Source organism: Equus caballus, chromosome 15 (assembly GCF_041296265.1).
Source record: "Equus caballus isolate H_3958 breed thoroughbred chromosome 15, TB-T2T, whole genome shotgun sequence".
In the NCBI taxonomy this organism is placed as follows: domain Eukaryota; kingdom Metazoa; phylum Chordata; class Mammalia; order Perissodactyla; family Equidae; genus Equus; species Equus caballus.
Window position 1 is genome coordinate 16180663 of NC_091698.1, and position 14425 is coordinate 16195087.

General features: G+C 47.7%; 1 protein-coding gene across 2 annotated transcripts in view; it reads left to right on the forward strand.

Annotated features, from left to right (window-relative positions):
• The first annotated feature begins 8049 nt into the window (after window positions 1–8049).
• Window positions 8050–14425, forward strand: part of EDAR (ectodysplasin A receptor) — a 96461-nt gene continuing 90085 nt past the window's right edge. Inside the window, exon 1 of one of the 2 annotated variants that reach the window (XM_014730851.3) lies at window positions 8050–8335. The gene's annotated coding sequence lies outside the window, so the exon portion shown is untranslated. The remainder of the gene's footprint in view (window positions 8336–14425) is intronic. The other variant, XM_014730852.3, reaches the window with a different exon arrangement.

Here is a 14425-nt window from a genome sequence, read left to right on the forward strand (position 1 = left end):
AATTTGAGATTTAGGTAGATCATTATGGGGGCTGGATTGAGGAGAACAAGTCAGAGGCAGGGAAAATGGAAGGCCATCATAATCCTGATACGGCATAATGAGAACCAGAACTAGGGCAAAAGCAGGTGGAATAGAATGGAAGGAGCAGATGTGAAAAATATCTAGGAGGTAAAACTGGTAAGATTTGGGGGCTAAGAAAGAGAGACACTAACACCGATCCCACGATTGCCCCTCCCCTTTGGAACCATAGTGAGCGTCTCGGCTGAGCTGGGGACCAAGGCGAGGAACAGGTTTCAGGGAGTGGTGACGAGTTTGGATTGGATGTATTTAGCTCCCAGCATCTATGAGACTTCCCAATGAGATGTTTTACACTCAGTTGGATACAAGAATTGAAGCTTAAAGGATGAGATCTGGGCTAAAAATTTAAATGTCAGAGTCAGCCTATATGTAGCTGCTGAAACAGTGAGACTGGGAGAATGCCAAATCCAAGAGTGGGAACACTGCTACTGGGGCAGATGAAGGTGAATCGCCCATGAAAGACCAAGAATAAACCATCGAAGAAAGACATGGAGAACCCAAGGGGTCACAAAATGCAAAGGAGTTGGGTTTCACACAGGAAGAAGAGATCTCAGTCGCAATGTGGTAAAAAGCTCCAGGAGAAAAAAGACTAAAAGGCATCTATTGACTTTGGCAATTAGGAGGTCCCTGGTGACCTAGGCAAGAATAATTTCAGAATGTAGGGAGAGCAACAGCCAAGTTCTAGCAGAGTGAAGAGTATGTATAACTATTTCATTGTGAAATCAACCATTGTTGGTTGATACAACCCTGTGAAAGACAATGATCGTCATTCAGATGTGCACACTGAGACTTGCTGAGGGTAAGTGGCTCAGCCTACAGACATACAGAATGAAGCTCAGAGCAGGCTCTCGAAGCCAGGTCTTCAGACTGCAGGGCCAGAGCATCCGGCCAGCACTCTGCATCTTTACCTCGGTGTTAAACACCCTTGTTGAATATGTTCTCTGGATGTTTCTAAAGTGTTAACAACCATAATCTTTTATATTCCTACTAGGCCACCTTATTTCTCAGACCTTTTTCCTAGAAGCAGGATCTAGAAGGATGGACAGAAGTTGGATAAGTTTTGGTGAAACAGAAAGAATAGTTTCGGAAAGTATCTTGCAACAGGGACTAGCTGACAAAGCCCATCTTCTCTTCCTGGACACACAGAGCACTACATTTCCCAGCCTTGGTTGCAGTTAGTATGGGGACAGGTGACTGGGTCTTATCAGTGGAAGTGATCCGCTCCACTGCCAGGCCTAGCTCCTAAAACATCATGACGTGCTCATCCAAGCTTTCTCTCTCCTACCTGCCCTGGGAGGATGGACTTAGGATGGCAGGGCCACAAGATAGAAGGAGCTTGGATGTCTGAGACACAGCTTGCAGGAGAACCATCCAGAAGAGCCACCTGACCTGCATCAGAATGTAACATGAGCAAGAAGTAGCTCTTATTATATTACACCACCAAGATTTCAGGGTTATATGTTACTGCAGCATCACTTGCCCTACACAGACTGTTATGTCCTGGAAGGTTACTAAGAGGGAGGCCCTGGGCAACAGTGTAGCAGATCAGAACCCTGTGCTTGTGGACAGGAGAGGCAGAGAACAAATGGAGATGATTGACAATGATGGAAGAAAATGCAAAGTTCAACTCTTCTCGAACATTTTAAACCATTTTGGCAGACTCCTGGTACAGTCTGATTAGACCTGTTTTTACCCTGTAAAAGAACTCATAGTAGGAGAAGCAAATCCCTAGATTAAGCAGGAATGATATATTGTTTGTTTCTTATATTTTCGATACTAGAAACCAACGTAAGCAGAAGTGTTAGTATTCTATCCCCTACCCAGTGACTCGCTTTCATCACCTCTGGGGTGCACATTCCCCCTTTGGAGACCCTGGAGCATATGGTTAGTTGACCTCTTAACGAGGCCAGTGTCCTAAAAGCTGCTCGGCCATCTGCAGTCTTTCTTATACTTGGAGTTGCTCCAGGAGTCTAGTTGGAAATTACTGGACCCCGGAAGGGACAGGCTCTCCTCTGAGAGCTTTGTTCTCTCTCTCTGTTTTGTAGCCCAATTTGGGATTGTGAGAAACTGAGTTGAACTTGAACCCATAGCCCTGCACTGGGCTGTAAAGATTCCTAATCCGTGTGGCTTAGAGGAGGGCCAAGACCGGCCCCATACCCTGCTGGGGTTCAAACTCAGTCGGAACCTGGAGCCCGGCACCTCTGGCTGCTCCATGAGCTGGACGCCCTGGCACACTAAGGGCCACAGTTAGTACAGGGGCCTCTCACTTGTCGCTCCCCATTCCCAAATCAGAATCCTCAGTTAGCCAACACTTCCATCCCTTCTATACTCCAAATGACACCCCTTTAGAGGCCCTATGAAAGGTAAGATCATCATAAAACAGACTATCTTAAACCTTGCTTGTCGAGGGGAAAAAAAATAGCATATCCCAATTTTTCATGAGAGACTGTACAAATCAATTAGATTTCTAGTACCGGGCCCAAGCACAGTGGCCAAAAGACATGAGGGGTTACTCTTCCCATTAATGAGGCAGGTAATTCAGGGCTGATGTGACAGCCCCACAAAGAGGCCAAAGCTCCTTCTGTCCTCTGGCTCCCCCATTTTTACACTAGTCATCACATCCTCACTGGGCGGCAGCAGAGAGTAAGCACCAGAGGATGGACGAGCCGTCCTCCCAAGTGAGTCAGCCCGCTCAGCAGCCTTTTCAGGAGTCACACACTTCTGCTCTGGCTCCTCGGCCTGGCTGCAAGGGAAGCTGAGGCAGGTAGCCGTCCAGCTGGGTGTGCCCCCCTGGACAGGGCTGAGGACGTGACTGCTGGGACTGAGACTGGGCGGCAGGCGCAGGTCGAGCTCCGCCAGCAAGGCTCAATTCCCATTAAAACACTTTTTCCTCATTCTGGTTTTCTTTTGCTAACCGCAGCTTTTGAGGCCAATGAGCTCATATCCATGATAGGTGAAGAAAAAGGGTATACCAAATATTCTGTAGAATTAAATGCCCCCAAGGACACATTAGCTCTGTTAAATTGATGATTCTTCTGCCTTACGTGTAACTAGCAAAATGTTCTCATAAATGTGATAAAATTCCAATAATAAATTTTATTGAATATAACCCAGTGAACAGATAATTTTACATATTTATACTCTGGACTCATATTCCCCTGCTGTGAGTATCCACTGATAATAGAGCGATAATCCCATGAGCAACTAACCCCATTACCCCAAAGCCATGAATTATGGTGGAAATGTGAACTCGTCTACTGGAAGAATGAACTTGCTGGTTTTTAAACGAAGACATCAATATTCTGTATTTCCAAACTCAGTTTTCCCGCTCTCTTAATTTTTCTGGTACAATGCAAATAGATTTTACCATACTCTTGTGGTTTCCTTTATTAGAAAAACATACTGATCTGTACTATCGAGCTAAATGGCAATACTACAGGTCATAAAAAAGATTCAGTATTTTGAACCTTTGCACTATTCACACTCCCAGAGTCATTCTGGGCGAGAATCAATTTCAATTATACTTTCACTGCTTACATTGCGGAGGTGAGCTGGGCCACTGCAGGCACAGAGTGGGAGCAGAGAGAGCTCAGGGCGCCGGCAGTGCCGCTCCACGATCCCCCCCCACCCCCAACCCCGCTCAGCTCCGCCCTGGAGCTTCCTCCATGCAGATCTGTTTCTCCATCCACAGGTTCACAGCCGTACTTTATGGGACCAGAATTCAGTGTTCCAAATCCAGGCAGCCTTTCTAATAAACAGGGTCCGCTTAGGAATCCGGGCACGTGGGCAGTAACCGAAAGCTAGGCTTCTACCTCAGATTAGCAGCAGGGTGTTGGGTGTGGCAAAGTTTAATTAAATAACAAAAGGTAGAATCTTGATCTCAGAAGGGGTAAAATCAGTTGAAGCCCAGCTTATTTGCTCTGCTTTTGACCTGGACTCATCCCGTCTTATTTTGTGCTGGGGAAGGACCACTGACCCGGGCGTGCTAACGGCTCGCTTAGCCTTTCCTCTCCCCGTGTCTAGTGTACGTAAGACCAGGGACCCAGCGAACACAGGGCTCCCCAGACTATGTCTCTCCTTCCTCACTTTGCTAGGGATAGAGGCCTGTTCCTCTTCTAAGATAAGTTTCCCTTTCCAATATCTTTAAATCATGATATACTCGCAACAAAATTCAGACCCCTTTCCCTGGCCCATGGCCTGCACTGCCCTTCCCAAGCCCAACTCAGCTTCCTCCTTCACCCACAGGGCTTCTCTTGGTTTCCCCACTATATCTGGCTATTTCCCCCTCGGTGCCTTTGCACAAGCTCTTTGTTCTCCCCAAAACATCTTTTCCCCATACCCTGCAAGACTCCCTCCTTCCTTCTTAGAACATCAAGTCCTGACCACCTTTCTTAGCCAACACAGGCCTCTCAAGCACCCTGTTCTCCATCGCAGCTGCTTGCCTGCCTCCTTTGTACCACCTAACTCCATTCTAATATTTGGGGCATCTGTTTGCAAACCAAAGCCCTCTGCAGGATCCATGCTTTTAGGAAGACATCATGAGACTTTAAATCACACTATTTATTTTCCTGTCTTTTCTGCCTACAGAGCTGTGATGAGCATGGGCAGCAGGGGGTCTGAGACAATGCTGAAAAAGTAGCTAGCCGGTGCTCTCAGGAGGGCAGAGCTGGTGCGTTGACCACTAACAGAGCTGGGGTCATGCATCTTCTAGAGACGGGGAGGAGCCTGAGGAGCCTGTGGTCTGCACCCCGCGAGGACAGGGGCAGGGTTCTCCCACAACACAATGCCAGTTCTGCTCCAGTTCAGGGACAGACCCGAAGCTGCAAATTCCATGCCACAGACAGAGCTGTGGTCATTTTATTCTGAATACCTTAGTGTTACCAAGCACCTGCCATGGACATAAAAAACATTTCATCAGATACTCATAAGCTTCCTGTTATTTGAGCAATATAATTTCCTGGCAGGAACTCAGAGATAAACTCTGTTTGTAGGTAACCAGAAGTTTACTTGCTGTGGTGAGCTGTTAGGTAAAGGCAGGTAAATGTCAGGGGTCAGCTTTCAGAAAAAAGCATTCTCATTTGGTGTCATTGGTCTGATTCCACTTTTCTAGACAGTTATTAGATAGCAGCAAAATGTCACAAGAAGGCGATTATAATCCCCCCCAACACAGCCCAAGTGTCCTCTATTCCCTTGCCTGCTTATCACTTCCAGAAAGTATATTTCATAGTTATTTGATAACTCGATTACTCTCTGCCTCCCCAAACAGAGTACAAACTTCTTGGGGCCAGAGATCTGACTGTCTTTATCATTGTGGTTCCCAGCACCTTGAGCAGTGCCCGGCTCCTAGAGGTACTCCATTCCATCTGCTGAATGAATAAATGATGCATGAACACATTAACATGGAAGAATGCTATTTTGATGGAATGAGTGGGTATCAAGAGTTTTCTTCCTGCTAACCCAATATAAGATTAGTAATTCGGACACAGTTGTTAGATAATGATGACCAGGATCTGGCTTAGTTTCCCGCTCTGGGAATTATCTGATCTGCTAGGAGGTCCTTCCTACCAAGCCCTGCATGTTTTCTACAGGCGTGGAGTCGCATTGAATCTCTACGATCATTTGCAGCGTTGTGGCTCTGTGGTGCAGAGAACTGGTGCCTGCTCCCCGAGCATGCCGCAGCCCCTCCACTGGATTCCAAGCCAGGATCCCTGCACACCCACCAAAGGTCAGACAGGTGGCCCAGGGCCAGTTCTGTGTATCAACCATGTGTTCTAAATTGTACTCTGTTGTCCACAGCCCCGAGAGATCCCGTTCACCCAGCCGTGGTCTGCAATCTTGATTCTGGTTCTTACTAAAAGATGCTCCTGACAACCATTTGTCAGTTCTGCCTCAGTCTTTTAGGAAATGTGCAAAACCAAACATCATATATCTTCAAAGCTCTGGAGCCTTAAACAATGAAGATAAGTAGTTCTCTCTCCTTTCATTCTTTCTCTTAACTGAATTAATTTGTATACTCATTTTCATTTGATATGACGACTGTGAAAATTTCAAGTCTAACTATCTACAGCCTTCCTTAACGGCATAATGTTTTGGATTTTTCAGAGTGGAAAAAAAATTGGGCATAAGAAATATTTATTGCTATAAAAAAATTGGCTTGTCCTACTACAGCATCCGTGTTCTGTGCCCATTCTGATTTTTTCTCCTTTTTTTCCCTATCTTTTGGCAATATCAGTGTCATCTCTTTGGTAAATTTAAAGCCACCATTTAATTTCCAATAGAAAAAAAAGTTACACCTAAGGTAATCTCCATCCTCAAATATACTTATCAGAATGAACCTGCCGACAAGTCAAAATTATACTCAATAGAAAAGATTAGCACAGAATACTTCCTTATCATTCATTTTCCTAGGTTCCTAATTTAACAATTCTAGTAATTTTAATTTATCACGAAAACCCTCAGTTTGGACTCAGCCTGGGGTTTAGTATAAACCAAACCTGAACGTTCAAGTTAAAATTCCTTTGAGAGCCTGTGTTCTCTGGATTGATTGTCCGTGTTGGTCAAGTAAGTTGGGTAAATATGGCCATGCTCAAGCCCTCTGGAGAAAGCGTGAGTCTTTAATCCAGGACCCTCTGCCCAGTCCCACATATTTTTGTCTCTGTTTCTCTCTTAAGCTCTTACTTTCTCATGTGTGAATTAAACTGTATGCGTCCAGGGCAGAGGGGACAAGAGGAAAAGGAGAACATAGAAATATAGCCTAGAGGAGCTGCTTGTTCTCTGTGTGTACGTGGGGTTGGGGGAGAGGAGGGTGGAAGAAATTCCATCCCTTTAAAGGTTGGGATTTTTTCCTAATCATTTAACTTTGGAAAGAGAATTCACCCGATACTAAAAGGCAAAGTCCTTTCAAAATGTTTGTGTTTCACATGTCTTCCTGATTATCTAGTTATATGAGCAGTAAATGGTTATCTGGAGTTACATGGAGTATGTGGTTGTGCTGAGGGGTATGGGTGATCAGAATTGGCCACCCCAAAATGTGTCTCTTTGGCTTGATTATTTTTAAGGACAAAAGACTCTGAAAGAAACTTTGACCTTCCCTCTAACTGCCTGAAAGAATTCAAGGTAGAAGGCCTGTCCCGGGACAGGCCATAACCATACATAACTGTGGGTATTGGTAAAATGGGAGGGTCCTTGCTGAGCCCATTTTTATCAAAGTTCTGTTTCTTGTGCCACATCGGCCATAGATGACCCAGCAAACACTTGTTTATCAAGCATTTGTTTTTCCTTCTCCATCTAAATTGCCTTCCCCTCCTTTGAAATTGCAAACCACTACCCTCAAGATCCTCCTTTGTCTTTAACTGAAGATGGCATTTAAGGTGGTGGCTTCAGCCATTTTGGTGAGTTGCTTAGTTTTACTGGGTCTCTCCCAAGTATACATGTTGTTAAACTTTGATTTTCCTCCTCTTATTCTGTCTCATGTCAGTTTAATTCGTAGACCAGCCAGAAGGACCCAGAGGGTAGAGGAATTGTCTTTGTCCCCTACAGGGATACAGGGGAGAGGAGAGAAAGAACAATCCTGGTGACTCAAACCCTGCAGTAGATGTGGTGGGAAGGGGCAGCAGTGGGGTGGCAACGTGCAGGAACACTGCCAACATGTTTCAAAGTTGAATGGATGCAGCAGCAGCCATGCCTGTGGCCATCTCGATGGGGAGTCCTTGGGGTGAACAAATTCTGTAATGCTCATTTAGCTTTCTAGCATTCCAATGCCCAAAGCCTCTGGTTGTTCTGACAGAAGCAAGAATTCCTTCCAAAAAAACAAATCATTGATTTTACAAATTCCATCTGGTGTCTTTCGGGGCAGGAAGTCGAGAGCCAGTCCTGTGGGGGGGTGGTCAGGCTGCAGAGCGGGCGGCCCTGCAGAGCGGGCACCAGCCTCTCCAGTGCTGGGAGAGGCCTCTAGGTGGCGCAGGTGAGTCTGCAGTGAGGGAAAGCCCCTCGGCAAGGGCTGAGTTTCCAAAGTGCAGACAGGACGGGAACAGTCGAGGAGGAGTCCCGAGAAGCCCCGTGGAACAGAAGGAAAGAGGGGCTGACGGCAGAGAGGTGCCTCGCCCCCCGCAGCTCTGCCGGCCTCCAGCGACGTTGAGCACCTGCTTCTGAGAGCAGTGCCGGGCCGCCAGCTGAGAACCCTGGTGGCCCAAACCGGGACGGTGCCTGGCTTTCTTCAGGGACCATCTTCTGCTTGGATTAGAAACTGCCCCTCCAGGTAAGCCTTCGTCCTTCTCTGGAGGTTTTCTAAACTCTTTGGCTGAGGATGAGACTGAGGTGTCATAGACTGAGAAATAGCCTGAGTGCATTTTTGAGATGCGTGTCATTTTTGGGTTGCGTTTGAACAAGCTTTCCCGATTATTGTATGTTGGCGCTACTAGTTCTAAGACCTGAGATTGTTCCTTTGTTTTCAGGAAAACATCAGAAACCCCATTTTGCTACTGGTTGCACATTTGGTTAGTGAGCCAAACGCTGTGTGTGCTTAGCGGGCTTTAAGAATTTGGCAACAGAGACAGCCGGTGTCTCCAGAGAGCGTGAAAGTGTTTGTCAGGTTTGCCCCCGAGCCTGGCTCCCGGGAAGGCAGCAGCAGCTGGGACTCTAGCTGGCCTCCGTGCCTGCGTCCCGCCCCTGGTTCCCCCAGTGCCCTATCAGACCTTCCAGGTGCAGGTTTTTGTTTTTTTTTTTGAGGAAGATTAGCCCTGAGCTAACATCTGCCGCCAACCCTCCTCTTTTTTTCTGCTGGGGAAGACTGGTCCTGAGCTAACATCCATGCCTATCTTCCTCCACTTTATCTGTGGGATGCCTGCCACAGCATGGCTTGACAAGCGGCACCTAGGTCCACACCCGGGATCCGAACCGGCGAGCCCCAGGCTGCCAAAGCGGAATGTGGGAACTTAACCACTGTGCCGGCCCCCAGGTACAGTTTTGAGTCAAGTCTGAGACCCAATGTCTGGCCCTTGTGTTTTGGGGTGGGAGGATGGGGGAGTGAGGGGTGGGTATGTATTTCTGACGATTGAGGCTTTCATTTCCAGCCAAGGGGTTCCTCTCAATGCTCTAACAGATCTTGGAGTGGTCTGGCTCCTGCACGGGAGCAGGCCCTGAATCCCCAGCATCCTGCAGCAATTGCTCTTGCACCACAGAGGCTAGGGGTGCTAGGGTGGGGAGGAAGGGGGCAGCTGGGTGGGGAGGATGGCAGGTGAGGCTCCAAGAGGGACAGGTAAAGCCATAAAGGGTCGGGAGTGAAGTGATAGGTTAGCAGGGTGGAAGCGTTTGACAGTCAGGGGCGTTTGACAGAGTTAGTGGGACACAGGGCTATGAGATGATGGGAACGAGGAACGGAGAGAGGAAGAGGACAAATGAAGGCCAGGCCGCTGCCCCCTGCTCTCCAGCTGACCGCCGCTCCGTGGGTTTTTTGAGACACCCTACCCAAGAGTGAACTGCAGCTAATTCAAAATATTGAAGAGGTGAAAAGCCATAACGGACTGACGGATAAAAGGAATTAGTTCAAATAGCTAAGAGAATATCATTGCCTGCTTTGATGCTCTGAGATTTCTAAGTCATAGTCACTTAAAACCTTTAAAGTTACGTTTTGAGAGAGTCCCCCAAAAAGAGAGTTTTCATCACAGTTGGGAAGGAGCATGTGTCCTGATGACTGCCTGTGTGTGCCCTTCCTCACTGGAGGAGAGGATGGGGCCCCTTGGCGCTCAGCTCTCCCCATCCTTAAGTGAGCCAGCTAGGCTGCGTGTACTGTGGGAATAGTAATTTGTGACAGCACGTTTGGAGGGTAATCCTGGAAGCACACGTCTTTGGGAGGAAAAAGTAAATAAAATTTCCCTGAAATGTTTGATGTCCACTGTCTGGCAGCTACCCAGTCTGTAAAAGTGAACAGAATTGTAATTTTGTTTTGAAGCTCAGAAGGGTCAGGGGCTCGCCCTTCTCTCTTCAGCGTCATTGTGTCCTTGTAGCTAGCACAGCACCTGCCACAAGTAGCAGCTCAGTGTTTGCGGGGAAAGTGAAGACAGACCTGGCCTTAGCCCCATTTCACGGGGCGCAAACGGAGCTGACCCTTTTAAGCGGAGAGCATCTTCTCGTCAAAGTTCCTTAGGTCCCAAAGGACCACAGATAGAAGCCAGGTCACCTGAGTCTCCTTCCTGGGCCCAGGTGAGTGAGTTTTGTGGTTTCCAAAAAATGGAATTCATTCTCAAGGAAATGCCCAGGAACCCTGCTTCAAAGACTCAAGCAAATCTGAAATTCAAACACCGTAGCTGTAAACAGGATGGCATTTTGGAAGCCAGCCCGCTGATTAAACGGCTCAGCCCCTCAGGCCGGTTTCTCTCCCCAGCCTGCTCTGTGTCCTGCCTGCACACTTCTTAGCAGCTTTCCTCCCGGCCCTTGTTTCCTCAGTTATCCCAGATGACACCTGCCCGCTTGTTTCTTTGATGCTGTTTGAGGCTCTGCCTAGGTAATTCCACCTACCAAGAGCATCATTAATTAACTTACATTACGCTCACTTAGCACATTAGATCAATTAGGAAACAAAGGCTGGGTTCTGCTTCCGTGAGTGCCCGTCACAGCCATGCTGCTGTCCTCCTTGAACTCCGTGTGTGGGCAGGACTTTTATTCAGCCTCCGATTATCGTTTTCCTAAAAAATAAAGCAAGGAAAGGTAAAGTGATGTCCAGTCATTTAACCTCTGCCCTACTTTCTCCACCACTTTACAAAGCATTTTCGTGCATATCTTCCCTATTTTCCAAATAAAGAACTTGAGACTTAGAAAGGTTAAGTGACTCGTCCAAAGCTACATAGCTAATGATGATTACGATACTGGCAGTAGCTGACGTAGGTCGCCCACCTAGAATGCCAGGCATCGTGCCATGTCAGTTGTAACTAGGAGGGATGAACCTCTGTCCCCACCTCTGAGACTGGTACATGGGCCTCTGTGAGGACAAGCGGAGAAGGTGCAATGACAACCATCAGGTAAAAATAAGTGTACAGTGAGTAAACACTCCCCTTTGTATACCTTAGCCTCCCAGGGTAGGGTCAACCCCAACACCACACTATTTATTGGCCCCCTGTCCTAATTTTTCATCACTCTCTGTCCTGAGGGAGTCACAGAGCATTGCCAAGGGTGGTTACCTCTATACAATCGAAGCTAAGGAAGAAGCTTTGCCCTGGGTCTTGGCAGAGGGTGGGCCATTCATTACATGGCATAGAAGCGGATCCTACAATCTGAGGGGTCCTTAGTCCCAGCGTCTTCCCTAGCACATAGTGGGCACCTAGTGAAAATATGTCCAATGAATGAATGAATGAATGAATGGAATCCTTCATGTCAAAGAAAGGTCACAGGTTGTTCTAATCACACAGTTGGGGGCAAGGGGCTGCCGAAACATCAAAGAACCCTAAGTCAACAAGCAAACCAATTGCAGTGAGCAAAGCTACCCTCTCTAGGAGCAGAGACGCATGTTATTTCTTAAAGGCTGCATGGCAGACACACTGTGTGGCTACAAGGTGGAACAGACACAAGCTGGAGAATCTGGAGGTCCTGCTTCCTCTGCCCGGGCCCGCCTTCTTAGGCACCTGGAGGTCTGTACATGTAGTTACACATGCAACTAACCAGGAGGCCTTTGTTTTCCATTCCGACAAATCAGATCACTGGAAAATAAAGAGCAGTAATGAGACTTGCACAGGGGGACACACTTGCCTCGATGCCGCAGTTGTGCCCCCAGTGAGCTCAGGTCATCTCATGTCACTTCATAAGCCAGCAAATCAGACTGTGCCCACCCATGGCAGGAAATTCCCTTGGCTTGTGAGTCTTGATGGAATCAGCAAGCAGAGCAGTAACAGCCATAATCGTGTTATCACTTCTAACAGTGGCAAGGCCCAGGGTGCATGGAAGCCCAGCTTAGCTGTGGTATTTCTAGATCCCTTAGGATTGATGCTGTTAAATGATACCATTCAGTGGCTAGATACAAGCAACTAAAAGGTGAGCCCAAATACTGAAATAAGATATTAGTCTCCTGAAAATAATAGGGAGATAATTCTGCCAACACTTTAATCCTGATACAAAGTACTTTCTTAGGATATAAAGAAAGACATGCTAAACTAGACCACAAATGAAAAATGAGAGGTCATAGTTTTGACAACCATCATACCATTACCAAATCTTTTCTCTTAAAATTCCAATGTTGCCGTATTTCCAATTCTGTATTTCCTAACCTTCATGCACAGGAGAGAGAGGAAGGTAGGATTTCACATTGGTTTTAATATACATTCATTCATTGAACATCTTTCCTGAGCTTCTGCTCCATGGCAGGCACTGTCCTGGGCTGTGGTGATGCCAAGGTACCATGGACGATGGGAGAAAATGCCTCTGCTTCATGGAGCTAGCATTCTAGTGTAGGACAGAAGCCCTAATACACAGATATGAAGGTAACTTCAAATAAATCCACTGCCATGAAGAAACAAATATGCTGGGTAAGCAGAGAAAGTGCTTGGCGTGAGAATGAGGGGGCTTTATGAGTAGATGGTGTCTGAGCGAAAACCTGAATGAAGTGAGGGAGTGAGCCAAGCAGAGGCCCCAGGGTGGGGATGAACCTGAGCCGTCCCAGCCCCAGTGAGAAGGCGGTATGGCTGTGGCAGAGGGAGGATGAAAGAGGAGAACCAGGAGCTAGGGCCTGCCGGCTAGAGGCCGTCGTGAGGAGTCTGGGCTGTCACTGAGGGGGTGGGAAGGCCAATAAAAGTATAGCACATTAACTGAAGGCTGAAGTTCAGCCACAGTTGTTCACGCCTGTGTTGTTCTGGGACCATCAGTGCCCACGGCACACCAGCTGTTATATTTTGAAACCCACCTCCACCTGCTGTGAGTCAGAGCTCCAGGGAGCCTCTTCCTGAGAGGGCTGATGTGGCTAGTGTGCCGGGCAGGAGAGGCAGGTGCACGAGGAGTGGGCAGGACAGAGGGACAATCCCTTTCAACCTAACTTCTGTTCTCTCTGCAATTCATAAATGAGAAAGGGGTCCTTTCGGAGAACAGTCTTAAAGACCTGAAACACATGCTTAAATTTTTTTAAATCTCAACTAGAAACAAGATACTTAACATTGTTCTAGAGTGAAGAATGGCCCTCTGCTCCTTTGCAGCCTTCCCCAGTACTGCCGCAGTCAGCCCAGAGCACCTAGCCAGCTCCGCTCGCTCCCCAGTTCTCACTCTGAGAGGGAGAAGCACTTACCCTGTTAGGAGAGAGATGGAGCAGGGCGGACAGAGGAGCACTGAGGGGAGCGCAGCCCAGCACCCTGACTCTTCCTTCCGCCAGGAAGCCTCCTATTCCAGTGTGCTGTTGGGGAACTAATTCAGAGAGCACTTTCACACCCAGTTTGGCATGCCAGAGCTGTTCCTGTCCATTGCACACAGCCCTTGTAGAGTTAGAGAGAACCTGGCTGCTCTGCCCAGCACCGTGTGGCCCACCAGCGCCGGGCCAGTTCAGTTTCCTTCCAAGTAATAGGACCACGGAGATCAATTGTCTGGGAAGACAGCCTGGAGAGGGACTCTGTGTCTGGGAAGCCCAGCGTGGTGAGAGCATGTGGACGGGTCATGAGGGAGGAGCTGGAGCATGGGCTCGTTGGCTTGGCATCTGGCCAGGCTCCTGACACTGTTCAGACCACGGAGGATGGTCCGATGGGATGCAAATGTCTATTGGTTTGGCTGATTTTGTTTACCTGCTAGATATGGTTTTATGGTTTAATATTTTGATTGAGGCTCTGTGTTCTTGCATAACAAACATTACCTCTGGCCCAGAAAACTTCTAATCCTTAAAAATGTTGAAATGCACTGCACTTTCTTAAAGAAACCTCAGAGGACTTTTAAGGTTCGTTTTCTTCAAGATTTAGTCCTCAATAATGGCTCAAAACGGCTGTTCCTAAAACTTCCTATCCATCAGGAAGAAAATCAATCAGAATGAGCCCTTGGGGATGTGGCTATTTAGATGCTCCCTCCTCTGCAGAAAGCCAGCATGTCCCAGAAGTGTGACCGGGAGGGGCCGGTGGCCGCCGGGCAGAGGGGCGTCGTTCGATTGGCGGAGTGTGGTTTTCTGCTGATGGGCAATAAAATTTACAAAAGTATCATTTCAATTCAGCAGGACCCCTTTTAAATTTTAGCTTATTCTTGGAGAGATTTGGAGAGTGAGACCCATGCCTCAGGTATGTGAACACACAGCCAACGTCCGATCCGTCAGGGTAGCCCCCGGCCTACAGCCACTGTGGTCTCAGCAAACGTCTTGGCACCCTCTGACACCCACTTGAGCAATTTTGCCCCTCAC